Source organism: Mus musculus, chromosome 15 (assembly GCF_000001635.26).
Source record: "Mus musculus strain C57BL/6J chromosome 15, GRCm38.p6 C57BL/6J".
NCBI lineage: Eukaryota > Metazoa > Chordata > Mammalia > Rodentia > Muridae > Mus > Mus musculus.
Window position 1 is genome coordinate 5343119 of NC_000081.6, and position 21648 is coordinate 5364766.

General features: G+C 40.2%; 1 pseudogene; it reads left to right on the forward strand.

Moving 5' to 3' along the window:
• The first annotated feature begins 4760 nt into the window (after nucleotides 1–4760).
• Gm46496 overlaps nucleotides 4761–21648 on the forward strand; it is a 117022-nt pseudogene continuing 100134 nt past the window's right edge.

The following is a 21648-nucleotide window of genomic DNA, read 5'->3' on the forward strand; positions in this document are numbered from 1 at the left end:
GCCCCCTTGGGCTGGAGAGATGGCTCAGAGGTTAAGAGCACTGCCTGCTCTTCCAGAGGTCCTGAGTTCAATTCCCAGTAACCACATGGTGGCTAACAACCATCTATAATGAGATCTGGTGCCCTCTATTTTTTGCATGCAAGAAGGACGTGTGTGTGTGTGTGTGTGTGTTTGTGTGTGTGTGTGTGTGTGTGTGTGTGTGTGTGAAAAATCGGTTACCTCACCCACCCATTTTGTGGGTTTTTGGATCTGAACTCAGGACCTTATGCTCACATGGCAAGCACTTTACCAACCGACCCAGCCAGTCCTGAAGCACTGACTTTACACTGAAAAATCCCAAGGCTTTTGGTCAGCAAAACCAGCCATTCTGATCTCTGCCCTCATTTCAGCCATTCTGGTCTCTGCCTCATTTCAAGAGAAGACTCTGCATTAGAGGAGTTTGCTCTATTAAATCTAGCTTTTTGTGCTCTCTGCATGTACGTGAGTTTTCCCAGAGACAGTGTCTTATTGTGGAGGAAAAGGCACTCCCTATTCGGTCTTTTTAGATTTCACACACTACCTACCGCTCCTGTCTGGTAAGAGAGTCAGAAGACATGAGGCGTTAAGTGTTTCATTTCAAATTCTAGCAATATTCTGTCTGAATTATGGAAAATAAATTATGGAAGACAGCGATGGGCATTTGATCTAGTTGAATTGTATCTCTCTAGCATGGGCTTTCCTGCCTATGGCCTGAGAATCCGAGGCAAGGAGAGCCACTGGGCCTTTAAGGTGGGAGGCCTCGGTTGAAGTGTAGGAGTGAAAGAACCATCTAAATTCCACCAGGGACATGTAGGAGCGCACCAGATCTGCAGCTGGAAAGGATCAGCCAGCAGCTGCAGCCAGATCATCATGGTGACTGTTACCCAGACACAGAAACAGTGTGGGAGGCAATCTGCTGGCGGCTTCCTTGTGTCACTAGTAAAACAATGTTGGGCTTACTGCCTTCTTTAGTGAAGGAGAAAAATAATCCCCGAAGATTTCTTCCTGAAGGGTTTCTTTTTTTGTGTGTGGTCGAAACAGAAATACAGAAAATGACTTTCATTAATAAAAATCCCTACTTCTAGAAATTCAGGTTTTTAAAATATAGTTTCTTTTTACATTTTGCTATAAAAAGCAGTATTGTGACAAGAATCCTTATTTACTTTTTTTTTTTCTTCCCCGAGACAGGGTTTCTCTGTGTAGCCCTGGCTGTCCTGGAACTCACTCTGTACAGCAGGCTGGCCTCGAACTCAGAAATCTGCCTGCCTCTGCCTCCCAAGTGCTGGGATTAACGACGTGTGCCACCACTGCCTGGCTTACTTACTTATCATCTTTTTCACTTGGGTTAAAAGTCTAGAATGTAAGTTTCTGAGGTAAAGAATGTATATAGTCAAAAGTTTAAAATATGTTACTAAATTATCTTTTAAAAAGCCTTTGCATTCTTCTATGAATTTCTTTTTGTATTTTTGGGAATTCATACAAATAGAGTACACCCCAGGAACTCTTGACTTAGCTTGATTCTCAGACCTGAAGCATTGTGTCTATTGTAGTAACATTACACCTTGATGAGAGCAAATTTCACTTACGGTTAGCCTCTTACCTTCTATTCTTATGCCCTTGATTTATTAATACTCAAAGCCATGGCTAAGGGAACTACTGAGCCAAAATGATAGAATAGAATCTACTCTTTTAAGAGTTTACAGCAAGCACCGCAAATTTAAGACAGTTATAGAATGTAGCTGGGGAGAGTGGGTTCAGGTATCCCAGGGTCTTAGAGTTGTGATCCATAACTGACAAATGGCAAACTAGAGATAAAATTAAGCACAAAAACCTTGAATGTAAGAGAGGGATGGGACCTGTAACCAGCAGAGACCAGGTAGGCTGAGGACAGAAATCAGGGCAGTCCCTGTGAGTACCACCGACACAATCTCCAGTTTGCTTATGGACTCTCCTGTGCCTTCTCATGTTAACTGTGCTGATCTTTGTCCAAAGAAAAACCAACTCTAAGGAACACTGCAAGGCCAACCCTTTACTTTAAAAGCACCCTTCATTTCTAGGGTTGATATTAGCAGCATATTAAAACCATTTTTATATGTTAAGAGCGTTCAAACGAATAGTTTTCAAGTTAGCACATTTTTATTAAAAATGACCAGACCAAAAAACATTATGAGCCCTACCTTTAACTGTATGAATGTATAGAACCCCTCCATTTCTTACTTTAGGTTTATCTAGCCACCTATCCATCTCTGAGTTTTTTTTAACCCCTGAAATGTTCTTGCCCAAAGGAAGAACAGGGACCAAAAAAAAAAAAAAAAAAAAATGGAACAGATACTGAAGGAAGGGCCAACTGGGGAATGGCCCCACCTGGGGATACATCATGTCTGCAGACACCAAACCCAACACTGTTGCCAGGGTCAAGAGGTGCTTGTGGACAGGAACTAAGTGTGGCAGTTCCTGGGTAGGTTCAGCCAGAAGCTGACCAGTGCAGATCTGGATGCTTGGAGCACCATCAGGCTGAACTCTGGGAACCTGGTAGGGGAGCTGGCAGAAGGACTAGAGGAGTAGAGGGTGTTGCAACCCCACTGGAAGAACAACGTAGATTGGCCTGACTACCCAGTTCTCCCAGAGACTAGACCACCAACCAAGGAGTGTACCTAAAGGGACCTTTGGCTCCAGATACATTTGTAGCAGAGGATGACCTTGCCTGACAGCAATGGGAGGAGAGGACCTTGGTCCCGGGGAGGTTTGATGCCCCAGGGTAGGGGAATGCTGGAACTACGGGGCAGGAGCATGTGGGTGGGTGGGTGAGCACTCTCATACAGGTAAAGGGAAGTGGGGAGGGCAGATGTGGGTTGGGGGGTTGGTGGAGGGGGTAACCAGGAAGTGGGATATCATTTGAGATGTAAACAAATGGAATGATTAATAATAATAAAAGAAAAAAATTGACCACACAATACTGTTACCACTGGGATCAGGTGTAACATAGACCTCAGGATATGGCCCGAGACATTTTAGTTTTCTGGAAAGTCTTTCTGTCTAGTAAGAAGCACGGAGGAGGTCAGAATGTGAGAAACTCCATCGAAGAAAATACTAAAATTCCTCTTATTTTACTACTTGTTTTTGGGAAGAGATTTTTTTTTTGTATTACCTCTTTTCCTTTATTCTCTTCTCCCATCAGCTGTCCTACATCTTCTGATTTCCACCCTTCACATCCCCCTCCCCCCACTTTCTCCACCGTGACACTCATTCCACAGCTTGGCCATTGTTGTCTGCCTCATTAACTGCTGAAAACCTCATGGTTGGAAAAACGAATTTTTACGTATGTATCCTACTGGCTAGCATGACAAGTAAACACAGCAAGAAGAGATACAAACACGCTGTGCTTTAAAACAGTGAAGGAAAGTTCCGTTTCTGTTTTTGCTGATTCTTTCAGTCATTTTAGAAGACGTTATCTGTGGGCTTGATTACTCCATTTCCTTCCAGTGAAATTAGAAGCTTTCACTTGCATAATTATGTCTTGACCTTAAAAAACTTTGTTTTATTTTACATATGTGAATGCTTGTCTGTGTGTGTCTGTGTGTGTGTGTGTGTGTGCGTGCATTTTGTGTATGACTGTTATCCATGAGGGCCAGAAAGAGGGCATCAGATCTGCTGGAACTAGTTACAGTTGTGAGATGCTATGGGGGTGTTGGAGAATTGACCCTAGCTCTTGGGTCTTCTAGAAGAGCAGTAGCATGCTTAACCACTACAATGACCCACCTCTCTGGCTTCATGTCTTGAATTTCATCATAGAATCCAAGTGGCATGCTAGAATGGGAGGACATATGTGTATTCACATGACATGTATATTTCATTTTTTCCTTATATTAGCTTCTTAAGGTGTAACAAGTGTAGTAGGAATTCAAGTGGGTGCATATACATCAGACACGTCTGACAGGTCATACCTCTCTGTGAAGAGTATCCAGTTCATAGAGAATTCACTTTACTCTGTGGCTTCTAGCCCTTGGCTCTGATTGGGCAACAACGCACAACCCACTAAGCTGGACTGTCATTACTTCATGTAATTGCTCATGAGTTAAAGGCATCCTGATGTGGTGTGACTGAGGTATTTTAGAAATTAACAATCCTGGATTCCAGCCTCAGCTTAAGCTTGCATTAGTTTCATGATCCTTGTTAAGTCCTTTTAACTTGATGGTAGAGCTAAGGTTTTCGCACAAATGACTTAACTATTCTTCAAATCTTAGTGCTTTCTGTGCCTGTGAAGTTAAGAGGAATATGTTTGTAAGGGTAAATCATGCTTTAACCATAGGCTTAGTTTCACAGGTTTGTTTAATATGTCAAGACATGATTTTCTGGAAAATGTGTGCAAGGACCTACGAACTGTATAGCAGAATGTTCTAGAAGTAATTAAAAATTTTAGTCAGTAGTGAGTTCTTGTACTCATTTATTTCCATGAAGAAGGAAGTTGAATTCTTGCCAGGACTGATTATATAAAAGGGGCTTTTTATATTTTGGTCAAAGGAACAAGACCCCACTCAACAAACACATTTTCTTGGCTATTTCACTCAACAAACACATTTTCATGGCTATTTATCATTTTTTTTTATCTTGTTCCTGTTGAACTTCCTGGCCACAGTGACTGTATGCTTGACTCTTGAACTAGATAACATGATCTCAGAAATATGCTCTTTGGGAACTGCAGAGAGTCCAGACTTGAAGGATCAGCATAGTCCCTTGCGAACATGTTCCAAGCATCCAGCTGTTACCACTGCAATGAGCTGGTGCTTCCGCACTGGGAAGTACAGGGTTCCAGTGCCAGAAGCGTTGGTAAAATGCTTGTTCCCGAACTTTAGAGCAGATAAAGAAAAAACAGTTTTGGGGAAGTGATGGTGAGCATGGGGAACATACTTTCACAGTGATGAGGCCACAGCGAATTTCTAGGAGACAAGCTGTCACTTAGGTATGATCAGAGCTCTTTTCCCAAATACGTTCTCTCATGGCAACTACTTGGTGCAGTGTGTGGTCTGAGATGGTAACTTCCTTTCATCCCTAGTGTTCTAACAGCCCCTGTCTGAATGTATCCAGCAATGAAGTACATTACAAAAAATAAGAACAAAGGTTGTCCAGCTCAAGTGGTTGACTCTTGGCTTATCTGTGCTTTTTCATTAGTCATGTTTCAATTGGGGACTTGATGGAGATACACAGGACCTTTCAGAGGTTGCATTTTCCACGTCGCAGTGGAAGGTTTCTTTGATTTCATGGATCTTTTAAAAACATCTTAAATCAAAATACACTGTTAGAAGAGCATACCCACCGGGCAGTGGTGGCGCACGCCTTTAATCCCAGCACTTGGGAGGCAGAGGCAGGAGGATTTCTGAGTTAGAGGCCAGCCTGGTCTACAGAGTGAGTTGCAAGACAGCCAGGGCTATACAGAGAAACCCTGTCTCAAAACAACAAACAAACAAACAAACAAACAAAAGAAAAAAAAAAGAAAAAAAAGAATTGCAGACCTATCCCACAGTAGATAATCATATTAACTGATTAAGATCATCTCAGAAAGAAAAATACGTTTTTTCCTTCTATTTGTGGTTCCCAGGTTTTATGTAGAGGTATAAAATCATGTACCTATGTATTATGGGAAAGTAGAAACAAGACTCTCTAGGAGAACAAAAGGGATGCTTGGGGGCAGGAGGGAGCGAGGGTGGGGAATGAGAGGTTAGGAAGCATGGAGGGGAATGTGCTCAAATGCTCATATACTCTTGCCTGCATGAAATTGTTTTCATGGCAATGTAGTCTAATGCCCAGTGAATGTTTTGAAAACTATATACATTACTAGATACTAAATAAGCTTATGCAACCAGTGGTTAGGTCAAGAAGTATAATATCAGCAATACTGTATAAATTACTCATGCTCCTGTTGTAGGCCCAGCCCCTCTCTCCATTAGGGGTAATGCACGGTCTTGGCGTTTTGTGTTCCTGGTTTTTGTTCTCTATTTCTGGGCTGGGACTTGCCCATATGATGTAACTTTGTTGGTTGAGTTTTTCCTTCTTTTCCTTCGATATTTCATACTTTTTAATTTTCTGTTTAGCAGTGGTGATTTCAATGTTCAGTGGACGACTAATCTGTATCAAGTTTGAGGTGTCAAATTCTATGGGATTGTAGTTTGGCCAAGCCACATGCATATTTGCTTTACACAGAGTCAGATCTAATTCTAACCCTGAGTCAGTAGCTTCTCTTGAAGCTCCTAGGAGGTATTAATTATGATCAGCATTAAAAAACTCTTTAGAGTTTGTAGTATGAATATTAAATTTAAGTAAAATATTCTAGAATCATATTAAATGCAAACAGACAACAGTTCCTTATAACCATAATGACAGTATTTGATAATATTTCCTTTTTGGCATGAAAAACAATTTTGTTATATACAGAAATTCTAAGGTACATATTTACAGCTTTATTTGCTCAAAATTGTACCTACTAGCTGTAATTTAGCTTGTTTAATGTTTGCAGCTTGCAGTGACACAAATAATTTAATGTGGCTTCCTTGGGAACATGAATCACATAGATTCTAGGAATGCATTATGAGTAAAATGTGCACTTTCTTTTTTTCTGTGTGTTGTGATTACACACATGAACTTCCAAGTGTGGAGTCGGTCAGTTTCACACAAGAGCAAAGTGCTGTTGCAGCTCACAGCACGATCTTGTGCTCTGCTGCCTCTGGGCTGGGATATTGTGCATTAGGCAATGAGATGTCAATGAAAGGTTTTCATGGAGGAATGAGATTAGAGGTGGCCTTGAGGAAAGAGATTTTGTTAGGAATTGTAAGCAGAAAGAAATGTAAACACCCAGACATGCTCAGGTGGAAGAACTTCAGAAAGTCAGAGTCATTTTTGCAGAATCACCCACCACTGCTAAATTTAACTTAAAGTAGCTAAGAAAGTAAACTTATAGCATAAATAATGGCCTCATAGAATGGCTGAATGCTGATAAACAGTGCACAGAACAGAATATGAGGGAAAATGCCCGGAGCAACGCATTCAACTGAGAAAAACAGCACACTAATCTCCACCAATTCTTGAAAACTATAAAAGCATACAACTAAGATTCAATTGTATGGAAATCTTGGAGTATCTCTGGAAATTGGTGTGCTTTGGAAACTAACTTTGAGAACACTTTATTCTACTGTTTGTCTTGCTACTGAATACTTGAGTGGAAATAAATGAATAAACACAAGAAAGTAGGGGATAACCAGAAGGAATTGCCAAGTGGCAGGCTGTGAACAGCAAGGGTTAGAAGAACTCTTTTACGTGAAAATCTTTTTTTTTCCTCCCATGAAACCAAAACTTCAATGAATTCTGTGTTTTGGAGCTAATGGTAGATATTACATGTTTGGCAGCTTGTTAGCCTTTCTCTGGTCATTTTTCTCCTTAAGAATAAATAGCCTGTTCATGGGGAAGAAGACAGAGTGTGCTGCAATGCTCCTGCTCGCCTGCCGCTGTTCATAATTACAGAAGCTCGTGCATGAGCCTTGTGGGCAAACCCTCTGATCTCAAGACCAAAGGTCCTGGAAAATTCAGTCTCCCCTCCTGCATGACAGTAACAAGCAAGTGCTTAATTCTGCCCGTGGACCTCTATTCTAGCATGGCAACCAGGAATACACAACAGAGCTGCAAAATCCCAGGTGGTTTATGGTTAATGACGGGGCATTAGCAACACTGAGTAAAGAATGATACAACTTAACTCTGGTTCAGCCACTGCAGAGATAAATGATTCGCTTGGATAAATCATTCTGCACTGACCTTAAAGAGAACCGTGAACAAAATAAAAAACAACAAAAGAATTAAAGCAGAAGATTATTTGCACAATCTTAGCCAACTTGCTTGGGCCAAAACCAGCTTAAGAAAAGTGTGAGATAAATTGTCTTGGAGTAATTTTGAGCTAGAATAACGAACCAATAAAACCAGCTTTTGGTGCATGCAGTGTTTCAAGCAAAGACTTAACACTTCAGATTGCATGTCATATATATGCACATATATGTTTATATATATTTATTATTTTTGCAAGATAACATCTAGTTATGTCTGTAAGGAAAGAAGCAATATGCTTTTATGAACTAGGTATCTGAGACTTCTTAGTTCTACAAACTGTCTAATGCAAAAATATTTTCCTCCAAGTGTAGCGTAGCTGAGGTTTGGAAAGTATTAAGAATTAGATTTAGATAGAGTTACTGAGATGTATCCTTCTCAGTGAAGTGACACATGCTTATAATCCTAGTAGTTGAGAAACTGAAGTAGGGGGATCAAGAGTTCAGGACCAGCTTGGATCACACTGTGAATTTCAGACTAACTTGGTCTGTGTAATTAGACTATCAAAACAAAAGATAAACAAAACAAACAAGCAAAGAATGAGAGACTGTCCTCTGACTTCAGGCTAAAGACAATGGTATTGTTTCAGAGTTCCTTACCAGGTATTACACAGCTGTCTTAGTCAGGGTTTCTATTCCTGGACAAAACATCATGACCAAGAAGCAAGTTGAGGAGGAAAGGGTTTATTCAGCTTACACTTCCACATTGCTGTTCATCATCAAAGGAAACCAGGACTGGAAGGCAACCAAATCGGGAAGCAGGAGCTGAGGCAGAGGCCAAGGAGGGATGTTACTTACTGGCTTGCTTCCCCTGGCTTGCTCAGCCTGCTCTCTTATAGAACCCAAGACTACCAGCTCAGAGATTGTAACACCCACAAGGGGCCCTCCCCCCTTGATCAGTAATTGAGAAAATGCCTTACAGCTGGATCTCTTAGAGGCATTTTCTCAACTGAAGCTCCTTTCTCTGTGATAACTCCAACCTGTGTCAAGTTCACACAAAACCAGCCAGTACAACAGCCTTTTTTTTTAAAGCACAAATTGGATCCTAGCAAGCAAGAGATATTGATAAGAATCTGTGATATAAGAGAGATATTGTTTGAAACGTAAACTTTTCTCTTGGAATACAGAATATATTAAAGCTAAATTTACTTTCCTTAAAAAGCAGCAGGTTGCAACATTTATTTATTTATTTATTTATTATGGTACTCTTTTTCTTTTAAATTTTTATTGGGTATTTTCTTTATTTACATTTCAAATGTTATGCCCTTTCCCAGCTTCCCTCCTTCCTGGAAACACCCTATTACATTCTCCTTCCCCCTGCTTCTATGAGGGTGTTCCTCCATTCACCCATCCACTCCCAATTCCTGGCCATGGTATTCCCCTACACTGGGGCATCTATTGAGCCTTCATAGGACCAAGGACCTTTCCTTCCATTGATGCAGGACAAGGCCACCCTCTGCTACATATGTAGCTGGAGCCATGTGTACTCCTTTGTTCCAGGCTTAGTTCCTGGGAGATCTGGGAAGGGGCATCTGGTTGGTAGCTATTGTTGTTCTTCCTCTGGGGTTGCAAACCCCTTCAACTCCTTTAGCCCCTTCTCTAACTCCTCTATTCAGGACCCCGTGCTCAGTCCAATGGTTGGCTCCTTTCAGCATGCACTTCTTGGCATTCACAATAGTATCTCAGTTTGGTAACTGTATATGGGATGAATCCCCAGGTGGGACAGCCTCTGGGTGGCCTTTCCTTTAGTCTCTGCTCTACACTTGATCTCCATATTTGCTCCTGTGAGTATTTTGTTCTCCTTCTAAGAATGGTTGAACCACCCACACATTGGTCTTCCTTCTTATTGAGCTTCAAGTGGTCTGTGAATTGTATCTTGGGTATTCCAAGTTTCTGGGTTAATATCCACTTATCAGTGAATGCATACCATGTGTGTTCTTTTGTGATTGGGATACCACACTCAGGATGATATTTTCTAGTTCTATCCATTTGCCTAAGAATTTCATGAATTCATCATTTTTAATAGTTCCATTGTGTAAATGTACCACATTTTCTGTATCCATTCCTCTGTTGAAGGACATCTGGGTTCTTTCCAGCTCCTGGCTATTATAAATAAAGCTGCTATGAACATAGTGGAGCATGTGTCCTTATTACATGTTGGAACATCTTCTGCCCAACATGGTATATTCCCAGGAGTAGTATAGCTGGGTCCTCAGTTATGTCCAATAACTTCATATAAAATGTTAGAGACTAAAAGCAAAATTCGGGAACTCAAAACATGCTCAGGGGTTAAGAGTGGGTTCTGCCCTTTCAGAGGAGGCTGGAGGAATTGTATTAGGAATGATGCTTTTTGTTTTGGTGTTGGACATGAAACCTGGAAACTGTTTGCCATGGACTTCACCACCAGACTACACTGTGAGGCTGGAACTTTCCATGTTGGAATAAATATTTTCATGAAAAAGATTTGAGGGAAACAATTTTTTATATTTATGATATAGAGATGAGACATAAGATTAAACAATTCTTGCTGTGTCTTTACATTGATAATTACATCATATGTGAACATCTTTGTGTGTTTTTACATTATATATGTGAATTCTATATGTGAAATAATATAGTATATAAAAAGTATATAAATGTAACTATGTATACCTGAGCATGTGAATGCATGTGTGCACACAGGCATGTACATATGAGCGCTTGCGCTCGCACGTGCACACACACACACACTCACATACTTTGTTTTCTCTATATATCAAATATATCACATATGTCATACACAGTATATGTATGCTAAAGATAAAATAATTCAAGTAATTGTGTATATCTCTTGTAAAATGTCTGAGGACAGGATTGTTTCATATTTTCAATTTTTTCATTTGGAATATTTGCATATATAGCAAGACAGATTGCATAACAAAAAAGTCTCAACATTAAACTTCTCTGTGTCTTATATCTTTTACTTATAGCTTGAAGATAATTTTGCACAACATCTTGAATAGTTTTGAGCAGGAAAAAGTTTGGTGGTGTTGGGTTTCCTGCTTAGGGCATGAGGTAACTGTTCAAAAGCTTTACAGTCTGCATATCCTGATGAGAACTACTTACCAGGTACTGAAAGCAAAGTGTGAAAAGTGGCAAAATCCCTTAGGATTTTTTTTTTTGAGGAACCATTGGCTCCTTAATGACAGAATGATGTTAAATATATTAATGATAAATAGATTAGTGATATATATCATTACACATATATAGTAAATTTGAAGACACGTACCCAAGGCAAGCCCTTAAAGATGTTTTTCCACTGAGAAATAAAATCCAGCAGTGATGATTAAGAGGAAGAGCCTTGGTGGAATCTTCAACTGACATTAAACTTTAATTCCTGAATAATTTTTAGAAAGAATACATCAAAGCGTGTGAAACTGGTGGCCAATTATATTATCGTTAGTATAAGGCAACACAGTCTTATCATTCTTCATAAAATGCCGTGAAATAAGTGTGTTAAGAATATTTAATTATGTGCATGAGTGCAGTAATAAAGGAAAATTGCGAGTTAATTGCTCTCCTTAGCGATGCTGTTAGAGATGTCACTTGGCAGACGTCTGGGATTCTCATGATTCATCCTAAAGAAATATGCTGTGGGGCTGGTAGCATCGGAGACCTTCTGGGAAAACCAGGAAGGAAAACTGGGCCTTCCTGGCACTTGATTCACAAGACACCTCATTTTCAGCCACATGTCACTGCTTCTAAGAGTCCTTCTGTGACTTCTCCTAGTGCTATAACTTTGATGAGTCCAAAATACTCTGTAGACATCTCTGGCATGGTTCTTTGCATGTGAGATTTTAATCATTATTCTTGGTCTCTTCATGAGAGCTAAGGGTTCTTTCTCCTTCTACCTCCCTAGCTAGGGATTGGCCCAAAAGAGGATTTTTTAAAAAAATTAGGTATTTTCTTCATTTACATTTCAAATGCTATCCCAAAAGTCCTCCATACCCCTCCCCCCACTCCCCTACCCACCCACTCCCACTTCTTGGCCCTGGCGTTCCCCTGTACTGGGGCATATAAAGTTTGCAAGACCAAGGGGCCTCTCTTCCCAATGATGGCCGACTGGGCCATCTTCTGCTACATATGCAGCTAGAGAAACGAGCTCTGGGGGTACTGGTTAGTTCATATTGTTGTTCCACCTATAGGGTTGCAGATCCCTTTAGCTCCTTGGGTACTTTCTTTAGCTCCCCAGAAGAGGATCTTAGCTGAGATTCTGGAATGAATTGGTCCAGAGATGGAAGAAGCTAGGAAAGAGAGAGAGAGAGAGAGAGAGAGAGAGAGAGAGAGAGAGAGAGAGAGAGAGAGAGAGAGAGAAAGGTATGAGGCAGCGTTTTTCTCTTTTTCCCTTCCGGGAGCATCTGAAACATCATCACTATATTTAGATTTGCTTGAAGAGCTTCAGTCTGTTGACCAATCCCTCCTCACCCTTATTTTTCTCTAAAAAGAAAAATTTCCACTTCCTCTTCCTCCCATGTCATCTCATTGGAAAAATATGAATGAGTAGGGTGTGACTACTTAGAGCCCAGAGACATGTGTGAGCCAGGATTTCACAGGGAAATGATCAGTTGTCTGAGCGGATGATTTGCATCGCCTCGGACACTGTAAACTGTGCCTTAGAGTTCTGTAGTCTGCTTGAATGTGTCACAGATTTGAGTACATGTGAGTGATAAGGAGAAGGAACCACGTAAAATATCGCACAGTTATGGTTGAGCAGTGATGCTGATTCTAAATATAATTTCTTGGACTCCACGTAATGTATATAACAACTTACTCACAAATACATATTTTTTTTCTTGTTTGTGGTGGTTTAGTGCACCTGACTGCTCTCAAGGCACTTACCTAAGTGGTACTCATCTGGGAAATACCTGAATTGAAGTCTACAAGTGACTGATTATCCTCCGTATACATACTGTGTTCCCTAGAGAACCCAAATGCTTGTCATCATGATGAAAGGAAAAATTTTAATATTTAAAAATAGAAAAAATAAGAAATGAGTCATTTCTTTAAAAATAAAAGGAAATCCTCCAGGGTCTCCCTCTTGCTTTGCTTCTTCCAGCTTTTCCCTAATTCAACCACAGGGGTCAGCAGCTCTGTCCTTTGGTTGTGTACAAATATCTGCATCTGACTCTTTCAGCTGCTTGTTGGGTTTTTCAGAGTGCAATCATGATAGACTCCTTTTTTGTGAGCACTCCATAGCCTTAGTAATAGTGTCAGGTCTTGGGATCTCCCCTTGAGCTGGATCCCACTTTGGGCCTGTCGCTGGGCCTTCTTTTCCTCAGGCTTTTCTCCATTTCCATCCCTGCAGTTCTTTCAGACAAGGTCAATTATGGGTCAGAGTTTTGACTGTGGGAAAGCAATCCCATCCCTCACCTGATGCCCTGTCTTTCTGCTGGAGATGGGCTCTCCAAGTTCCTTCTCCTCACTATAGTGCATCTCCTCTAAGGTCCTTCCTTTTGGTTCCTGAGAGTCTCTTACCTCTCAGATATCTGGTACTCTCTAGACCCTCCCGACCCTGTCCACTTTCTCTCCCAGATCCCTCCCTCCAGGCTTGTGGTTGCTTTCTTCTCCTTCCCAAGTGGGACTGAGGCATCCTCACTTGGGCTCTTCAGCTTGTTAACCTTTTTGAGTTCTGTGGACTGTATCTTGAGTGTCCTGTACTTTTTCTTTTTGGCTAATATCCACTTATTAGTGAGTACATACCATGCATGTCCTTTTAGGCCTGAGTTACCTCACTCAGGATGGATGATATTTTCTAGTTCCATTCATTTGTCTGCAAAACTCAGGATGTCCTCATTCTTAGTAGCTGAGTAGTATTCCATTGTGTAAATGAACCACATTTTCTGTATTCATTCTTTTGTCTTGGGACATCTAGGTTGTTTCCAGTTTCTGGTTATCACAAATAAGGTCACTATGAACATAGTGAAACACATGTCCCTGTGGCATGGTGGGGCATCTTTTGGGTATATGCCCCAGTATATATATGTACAAGTATACACATACACACACACACACACACACACACACACACACACACACACACACACACATATATGTATATATATGTATATATATACATATATAGTTGTATATAAGTATATGCACAAGTATATATAGCTGGGTCTTCAGGTAGATCTATTTCTAATTTTCTGAGGAACCTCCAGATTTATTTCCAGAGTGACTGTACCAGATTGTAATCCCACCAGCAATGGAGGAGTGTTTCTCTTTCTCCACATCCTTGATAACATGTGTTGTCACCTGAGGTTTCAGTCTTAGCCATTCTGATTTTTTTAATCTCAGGGTTGTTTTGATTTGCATTTCTCTGATCACTAAGGACTTTAAACATTTCTTTAGGTGCTTCTCAGCCATGTGAGAGTCGTCCTTTGTTGTAAATTCTTGTTTTAGTTCTATACCTCATTTTTTGATTGGATTGTTTGTTTGTTGTTTTTGTTTGTTTTTTTTTTTTTGGTGGTTAGCTTTTTTTTTTTTTTTTTTTTTTTTTTGGGAGGAAAGGGTTTATTCGGCTTACACTTCCACACTGCTGTTCATCACCAAAGGAAGCAGGTCAGAAAGCAGGAGCTGATGCAGAGGCCATGGAGGAATGTTTTTTACTAGCTTGCTCAGCTTGCTCTCTTATAGAACCCAAGACTACCAGCCCAGGGATGTTCCCACCCACAAGTGGCCTTTTCCCCCTTGATCACTAACTGAGAAAATGCCTTACAGCTAGACCTCATGTGGGCATTTCCTCAACTGAAGCTCCTTTCTCTGTGATAACTCCAGCTGTGTCAAGTTGACACAAAACTAGCCAGTACAATTGACCCCTTGTCAACTTCACACACAAACACATCACTAGTAAGCCTCAACCCTTACATTCTTATTCATCCCCAAGATCTAAATAATTTTAAACATCCCACAGTTTTTACATATTAAAAGTTCAATCTTTTTAAAATCCAAAGTCTTTGTCCGGAGTCGAAAAGTTCACAGAAACAGTCTCCTGGAATCGTGGCATCCTGTATAAAGAAGGCTTCAATGTCCTTGCTTTAGTTGGTAAACAGATCTATGTGCTTTCCCTTAATATTTCTTTATTACAAGTGCTCCTAAGGATTGATTTTTTTTGACATATAGCTAAATTAGATTCTAGGCAGTCCTTGATCCAACCTTGGCATGGATAGCTAAGTCCCTGCCCTACACAGGAATTTAGGTGGTTAGCTTTTTGAGCTCTTTACATATTTTGTATACTAACCCTCTATCGTATGTGGGGTTAGTGAAGATTTTTCCCCCAATCTGCAGGTTGCTGATTTGTCTTACTATGTCCTTTGCCTTATAGAAGCTTTCTAGTTTCATGATGTCCCATTTATCAATTCTTGATCTTAGGGCATGAGCCATTGGAGTTCTGTTTAGGAAATTCCCCTCTATGCCAATGAATTCAAGGCTCTTTCCCACTTTCTCTTCTGTTAGATTGAGTCTATCTGGTTTTATGTTGAGGGCCTTGATCCACTTGGACTTGAGCTTTGTCCAAGGTGACAAATATGGGTCCATTTTCATTTTCTACATACAGACAGCTAGTTAGACCAGCACCATTTATTGAAGATGCTTTCTTTTTTCCATTGTATATTTTTGGCTTCTTTGTCAAAGATCAGATTATATTCAACTGAGCTGTAGTTATGTCCAGGTAGAGAGATTGATTTGGTCTGAAGTACTTTTGGGAGCATGTTCAAGGAAGTGAACTGCATTCTCAAAGTGAACTTTTATGGTAGACAGCCTATTTACCATCTTAAGCTTATGCACAGGTGGGTGTGTGAACGTGATTCAAATTAGATGCATTATGGAAAAGGACACACATTGTAGATGAAAGGTTATATAACTAATTTGTCAATCAATCTAGAGAACTACACAGACAATAGCCCTAGCAATCAAACTCCAACTTTTTAAGATTTCACAGAAAGAAGACTCAGGTAGTAACTCTGGGGCCCTTGAGTGTGCTCACTCATGAGGCTACCTCTCACCTTTGAAATTGCTTGTGAGTTGCTTTTTCTTTGTCTTTGAATAAAGTTAAATTACTACTTTAGTATTCTGTGTAAGCCTTCATTTCAGTTCTTTGACAAAGAGGCCAGGAACCTGGAAACACTGGACAGTGATCCTGGCCACAAGGCCACCAGTAACAGGAGTATTTCACTGAGGGAGGGACTGAGGGAGGAAGAGAAAGAGACAGAAACAGACAGAGACAGACAGACAGAGAGATAGAGAAATATAGGAGAGGGAAGAGAGGAAGGGAGAACAAGGAAGAGGAGGGGGGCTTAGGGGCAGGAGAGAAGAAGAAAGCAGAGGAGGTGAGGGGAGAGGGGAGGAAAGAAGAAGAAGGGAAAGGGGAGGAGAGGAGAGGAGAGGAGAGGAGGAGGAGGAGAGGAGGAGAGGAGGAGGAGAGAGTATTGCTTCAGAGGTCTTCCTTGCTTTATTTGTTTTTGTCCCAGTTGACATACCATGGAAAGGATAAGATAATGAAGTTCCAACTCATTTCATATTTAAATTTCTGTTTTCAACCAAACATTTGCTTGAATTCAGAGATTTGAGTATCAGGCTTTTTAAAAAAATTTATTCCATCCATGTGTTATTGTGCACGCTTTTTAGTCCTAGCACTTGGGAGGCAGAGGCAGGTGGCTCTCTGAGTTTGAGACCAGCCTGGTTTATAAAGTTCCAGGACAGCCAGTGCTACAAAGAGAAATTTGACTGACTCAACAAACAAACACAAAACAAAACAAAACAAAACAAAAATCAATAAAATCACAAACAGATAGTATTAATTCCATTCCCATCATACAGCATATTGTAGCTTCAATTTTATATTGTGTTCTCTTTTCTATTAGTAAATACCAGCCACAAATCTGGAGAGATTTATTGACTGACTAAATTGCTAAATTGATACTCTGTGGCAGCTTTGTTTCAGTTTGTAGCATGTGTCAACCTAATAGAGACCATTGCTCAATTCAGTATTATGATTTCTTTTTCATATTTTAAGTGTGACCCCTTCTCTGTTGTATTCAAAACATTATATAACTTTAGCAGGAAATGTAGGCATGGTACCCATGTGCTTTTGCTATCAACTTGGAGATGTGCTTTGAACTTTATTTAAAATATATATATATATATACAAGTATATGTATATATATATATGTGTGTGTGTATGTGTGTGTGTGGAGGAGGAGGAGGAGGAGGAGGAGGAGGAGGAGGAGGAGAGAGGGATATCAGTTCACCTAGAGTTAGAGTTATAGGCAGTTGGATGCTGCCTGATATGGGTGACGGGAATCAAATTTAGGTCCTTGGCCTGAATATTATATGCTTTTAACCACGGAACCATCTATTCAAGCCCCTATTTTAAACTTCTTAAAAGCTTTACAGTATGTTTTAGTGAGGCATGAAGTAGATGGAAGAAATATGCTGGCCATTGGTTTTGCTGGATCCCACTGATGAGAACTAATAGACATAAACCTTATTTGAGACACTTTCTTAAAACTTTGCACTTCAGACTTTAAACTTCAGGTTGGTTTCTACATTTTTCTTTTTCATTTTTAATTTTTGTGGTTCTAAGCTATGTTTGTCAACTTCTATCCCTGTGACAAAATTCAGAGACAACCAATTTCTGAGGAGAAAAGGATCATTTTGACTTATGGATAAAGAGTTTCCAATACATGGTCATTTGGCCCTGTCACATTGTATCTGTGGCCCTGTGGTACTTCATACCTCATGACTGCCAGAAAGAAAAGGGAGAGAATTCAGAAGTGGCTAAAGTACCCCTATCTACTCCAAGGGAATACCTTAATTATCTCTTTTCTTCTCAGTAGCCCTCATGTCTTAAAGATTTTCCTATGTCCCAACAGTGCCAAAGGCTGCAGATCCTAATCATTGAATCGTAGGACAAACTTTTTTTCTTTTATTCCCCCTTGTCAAGGACAAATTAATAGTGGCACTTGTTTCTCACCATTGTCATTAGATATGTCATTTCTCCCAAAATCAGAACACTCGATAACTTATACTATATTCATGGGAACATACAAATTTCCAAAATTTTCATTTCTCGTGCTCTTTGACTGTAGTTTGCAAGTGGCAAAATTGAGTTCTGTATTTGGCTTTAAAAATAGCTGTACACACTGGTGGGAAACTCTTGTTGTCTGCCTTTTAGACATGCAAGCTCCCCTTGCTTCAGGGTGTGTGATGGTTTATGAGACTGTCCTCTAGAGGCTCAAATGTTTAAATTCTTGTTGCCTGGTTGGTGGCAATGTTTGGGTAGGTTTAAGAGGTGTGGCCTTGTTGGATGATATGCATCACTGTGTGGGGGCTTTGAGGTTTCACAGGTATACACTCTACACAGATCTCAGTTTCCAGCTAGTAGTTTGAGATGTGAGCTCTCAGCATTCATGTCTGACCTACATGTCTACAGCTACCATGTCTGCCACATGCTGCTATCCTGGCCCTGCCATTGTGGACTCCCAACACTCCTAACACTTACTCAGAACCATAGGCCCAAATAAGCTTTCTGTAAGCTGTCTTGGTCACATTGTACTATTACAGCAATAGAAAAGTTACTAATACAGGGGGTAAGTTATATCTTGTGTAAAATGATGTGGTAACCTGTTGCTTTTTACTAATGACTTGTCTGAGATTGGAAGCTTAGACTTTTAAAAAACCCACTTTAAGAAGTGTTCTCAAATGCTTTGACCCCTCTTTTAGCCCACCATCCAAAACTAGGGAAGAAAGATGGTAAATAGGAGAAGGGGATATGGACCTGTTTAGAAGTAGTTCTTTGGGGTAATTCCAGTCTTTGTTGTCAGGATACCAGCAGTCCAGTTCAGTAGTGTCAGAATACGAAACACAAATCAGCAGTGGCAGGATACAGCAGAAATTGCCAGACCTCTGCTGAATCAGCACTAGTCAGCAGGAATGAGTAGGACCAGCAGGGGATGCCAGGAGAAGTTCTCTGCTGTGCTTCTCTCAACAAAGTGAAGATGAGCGAAGATGCAAGACCACCAAAGTGTTGCAAAAGTAGCAAGTGAACCTTCATGGTCCATTGAGTCCTTTCATACTCTCTCCACACATCATGTGTCCTCTCTTGGGTCTTTCCTCAGCAAAACACCACATGAGTGAGTCTGTGTTGCATGATACTACTAGAAACTTCTATTGAACTACTTCAATACTGCTGTTGAAAATGAAGTACACTTAAAAGATCAGAAAATACTATCCCTGTATGAGGAATCTATGTTTGGATCTTTGGTAACTGTCATTGACCTTGATGAAGAACATTGGAACCACAATGGCTTCCAATGGAAGGATGACTAAACTAAAAAGTGAAGAATTCCATTTCCTCAGCTGTACCATTGAGCCATCTACTCTGTTCTGGGCTGGATTCTATCTAGTTTTTGTTAAGTAACATCCTTGTGTTTTAATTGTTACTTTCTGCTACTTGTAACTAAAACGTTTCTAATTTATGCATTATTCTAGGACTTGCAATGGTCTGAGATTTTCCCCTCCCAAAATTTATGTTAAAGTCTAATTCCCAGCGTTAATGGCCTTTGAAGGTAAAGCCTTTTAAGGATAATTAGGGTCAGACAGGATAATCCAGGTTCTGTTCCATGATCTAATTGATAGTTGCAGAAGGAGGGGAGGAGGAGGAGGGGAGGAAGGAGGAAGAGGAAGAGGAGAAATGCTAGTGGTTGAAGAAGTGAGAGTAGAAAAAGAGGGTGAAATGAGGATGATGATGAGGAAGAGGATTATGGTGAAGCAAAGACACATGGGTTAGCACAGGTGATGTCTTCCCATCTCTTTTGCTGGCTTGTTCTGATGCAGCAAGTACATCCTCAGTAGCCTCTGACACAATGTTTCCAGAATTGTAAGAAGTACACTTACTTTCTTTACTTATCACCCAACCTCAGGTACTCAGTTACAACAACAGAAAAGAATCCACAGGACTGTATTATTATTTGCTTCCCTTAACTTTCAGTTTTGCATTATAGAAGGATCTACACTGTGATGGAAATGTCAGGTTAGAGGCTGGAGAGATGGGTCAGTGTTTACGACCACTGGCTGCTCATCCAAAGCCTTGGGTTTCATTCCCCTCACCTACATGGTGACTCATAACCATCTGTAACTCCAGTTTCAAGGAATCTTCTGGTTTCCACAGACACTGCACCACTGCACAATGATACACACACACACACACACACACACACACACACACACACACACACACACATATGCAGGAAAACACCCTTATATATAGAATAAAAAATAATATTAAAAAACAATTTAGTTAGATATAAGATGTCTGAATCTGATGATATTAGATGAATAATGAAGACGTTTGGTTGTTATCGTAAGGAAACTAAACATAAAATAATTTAGCATTAATAAAAATTCCCTATTACTTCCAGACAAATTATCTATAATACATATATAGTATCTATCTTAGTTATCATGTTTCTATTTTGGACTGATGTCAGGGTAGCTAACTTTGAGATAATGACATTTGCAGGTGAGTAGAAACATGCTTACCTAAAGCAACAATGTACTTCAGTCTATTTAAACTGGGAAAGCATTGGGAAAGCATTGGGAAAGCATTGGGAAAGCATTGGTAAAGGGCAAAAGTGTTGGTGAGATCTAGAAAAGCAGGATCTTCAAATAGCCACTGAAAGTGTTCAAGATGCCCGTGGCAAAGGGCTGCTGGCCCAGGGTCTTTGTCCTTTCTCCACCCTGCCTTGCTCTTGAGAGAAGACAAGGGGACAGAATAAAGCCAGGGATACCAGGGTGCCAAGTAGCAGAAGAATCCGTAGATGGCCAAACATGCTTATTAACAAGAGAACAAGTTTCTACATATTTGAGCCTCTATTTATGTGTATGTTTTCAAGGACCGCTTACTCATTACCCATGAATTCTTGGCCTCAGCACAGTAAATACAGTACTGAGCTCCCCGATGCTGGTGTTGTGACAGCAGCAAGTTCTTGTTCTGAATGAAAGCAGTCTCAAGTGTGTGAGAGAGCATTAGAGGAAGGCTATTACTTGGTGACTGAAAGCCAGCTGCTCGGCCCTTTAGTAGAGTTTATACTTTTGCAGCTCCCCTCCCCTCCACCTTTGGCATGCCTACAAGCCAATGAAGTGCTTTTCCTGAAATGGCAATCACTATTGAGTCCATTAGCTGGAAACCAAAATGCTTCCCTAATTGTTTAAAGTCTCACTGTCTAAAGGATGTTACCACTGATTGGAATAGGAGGAGGAGCCCATCTGAAGTTCATGATGCTTTTCCATTCTATAAACAAAGTCGGATGAGTTCCAGGCTCTCAAAAAGTCAGATTTATCTCTCTATTTCTCACAGTTTCTTGTTTGGTTTTATTTTGTGCCCAATACTTATATTTTGTCTATTGCATTTGCTGATCATTATTTTCTTCATCTTCTTTTATTGTGCTTTTGAATTTTATACTTTTTTCAGCAATTTATTCACTTCCAGGACTTTTGAACAAAAATCTCAAAACCATCTTTTATTTCTGGTCTGTTTGTTAAAAACATTAATTGAGTGATATCAGGCACAATGGTGTATGCTGGTAAGTACTCTGGAGGTAGAGACACGAGGATCAGATATTGAAAATCATCTTCAGCTACATACAGATTCTGAGCTATGTGATACTCTGTTTAAAAAAATAAAATAAGGCAGGTGAGAGTGCGGACTACAGAAGCAACACAGCTT